The sequence below is a fragment of the Crocodylus porosus genome, unplaced genomic scaffold, assembly GCF_001723895.1.
Source record: "Crocodylus porosus isolate Cpor-Errol unplaced genomic scaffold, CroPor_comp1, whole genome shotgun sequence".
NCBI lineage: Eukaryota > Metazoa > Chordata > Crocodylia > Crocodylidae > Crocodylus > Crocodylus porosus.
Window position 1 is genome coordinate 186,066,788 of NW_017728906.1, and position 2,788 is coordinate 186,069,575.

Sequence of the window (2,788 nt, forward strand, 5' to 3'; positions counted from 1 at the left end):
GCCTCCCTCTGTAGCAAGGGAGCAGGGCCCTCCTCCGCTCAGGGCCTCTGGTGCAAAGTTTCCCAGAAGCAGGACACGGGCTGCGGTGGGCGCCCTGCTTTGCCTGTGGCAGGGGCGGGTGTTAGGCCTGGGCGGTGTCAGGAGCAAGGGTAGTCTTATGCCGACTTTGATTCCGGATTGTACGGGAGGGTTTGGACAGGGATGCTGCTGCCTCAGGCAGGGGTGGACGCGGCGAGCTCTGCCGGTCCCTTCCAGCCCTGCTTCCCTGTGGCTGATTTTCGGTACCCGCCAACAGGGGCAGATCCAGGGTGCACTGGCACCCCCTTTTGATTCCTGCCTCAGGCAAAGTTTAAAACCAAATACCTGGCAGTGCACACAGCATTTTTAGTCAGGCAGCACTGAAGGAGTCACTTGACTTCATGGTTTCTTACCACGGCTCTGATCCTGCCTCATCTCTCCACTCTACAAGTGTCAACACCCCTCTCTCCCTTTTTATGGTCTTGGTGTTTCACCAATCAAGCTAGCTTTGCATCTCCCATTCTGCTACCTGTTCACTGCTCCTAGCCATGCAGCTCCTATTTCACAGCCTTGCAAACTGTTTTTAACCCATTCCATTAAAGTTTTTGCTTCAGTCTTAAACTGAATAAGGGTCTTGTTTTGCCACATGCTGTGAACCACTCAAATGCTGATGGGTGTTAGTGCTAGCTGGAGTTTGGCACAGGCCAGCAGAGGTCTGGAGGACTGAAAGGTGAGAATACGCTCCCCCACTCCCCCAGCCCCATTCTTGGTTTCCTCCCTGCCCCCCAGGACTCCTCCCAGCCCATGGGCTCCCCCCTGTCCCTTGGAGTACCTTCTGCCTCCCCCTTGCCCCTGGGGCATTACTTATTTGCAGCTCCCTGCACTGTCTGTCCCAGGGGAGCAGACAGGGAAGGACTGCCTGCTCCCTGGGACAGACAGTGTGGACAGCCACAAGTAAGCAGGAGGCAGGCTGGGGGGCAGTGAGTGCTGGGGAGGGCAGGGGAAACAGTGGGCCCAATCCTGGGCAGCAGGGGAGGGGGCAGGTAGGGTGTTTACACTAATGTGTAGCCTAGCTTGGCTGCACCTTGGTGCAATACAGGTCACGCAGGTAGCACAGGTCAGAGAGAATCCTGCCCTGGGGTGGCATCACTTTGGCTGGTTGCAGATGTTAAAAAACCTCAAAAACCATGCTTTACAGGAAGAAGCAGTGCATTACTTCAACCCAGCTCTGCAGCATCTATAAAGATCGAACACTTCACCAAGGCTTTTGAGTGCTTTCAACTAAAACTGATTCATTCAGCTATTAGATTACAGTGCCAACCCCCCCCCCCCCAGCTAAAGCACCTGATCTTTACAGATGCTACATAGCTGGGTTGAAATAATGTGCTGCCTCTTCTGGGAACGTGCAGGAATGTGCTGCATTTAAAGTAAAGCACCATGCTGGTTGTTGGATTGGGGTTTTTACATCTGAAAGACTCTTTATGTTGCATAATGAGTGCATAAAACCAGTTTCAGGCGCTAATGTGCAGACAATCCAAGATTTAAAAGCCCCACATTATTGTGTATAGACCTAGGCAAAGCATATTAGTAAAGCTTCAAGTTTCTTTTTATCTGGAGAAAAATAGGTGGTGTTATGTGTGATAATGCAGCTCACCATCTCCACCCCCACCTTTTCCAAATCCTAGATCACCACCTCCACTCCCCGCTGCCCCATATGTGGCTTGCCATTCCTGATAAAGCCCGCTTCTCCCCACTGACCCACCCTCACCGGCCCAAATTGGGACCACTGCCCCAAATCGTAACAACAGCAAGAAGGGAAAAAAAGATGCGCATAAAGGGCAGTGCTGCTCTTCCAGGTGTTGACTTGGAGCAATCAGAACTGCCTCAGATCTAAGGTCTTTTTTTAGCCACAGAGCTTAAAAACAAGATCAGGTTTCTCCTGGGACAAAAACTTTTATCCTGGGATCCTCCAGAGGGATAAACCCACTGTCCTGTGTTAAGTACACTTTCTACCTGAACAATCAGGGGAGTTAATTGCCATTCACACTGCTTATGTCAATTACTGTCCTACACCTATTTTGTTGGGAGTCAAAGCCCATGACAATCAAACCTTGGATAAACCTCAACATCTGTTTTTACCCCCTTGAGGTAAGGTGTGTGAAGGTTGGCCTGACACACCTAGATATGGTAACTGAGGGAAACTGACACCTCATAATCGCCTGCGTCTCTGTTTCCAAACCGGGAAGAGTTTCAGATGTATAATTTAGCTTCATTAAGAAAGCCAGATAAGCCAGTTCTATCTCAGCCATCACATTTACACTTGGCATTGCAGAACCATTTTGGCAAGACACAATTTCTGAAAAAAACTATCCCTACCGCTACTCAGTAAAGATATATCTGAGATATGGAAAAGGGACAATTGTATTTTTCTCATGTTCAGTCTACCAGCTCCAGAGCTGTTATTTTCAGGGGGTGACCAGGATAATCCCTCCTCATCTTCTCCCTTCAAACCAATTGTTTTCTAATGCTATCTTTTCAAGTATTTCCCACTCAGCTAATATATTTCATTCATCCTGAAATTTGAAGACTGGTAGGCTGTGCTGGCTCCTAAGAATGATATGACTGAATATATGTGAGGTTTTCTTGCCTTGTGTGTGCTTTTCCTTCTCCAAGCTTCAGCTTCTACAAATAAATCAATAAATCTATGGATGCTTACAGATGTGAACATTTGGACTGACGCTTAACATTCGGAAGACTAAGATCCTCCACC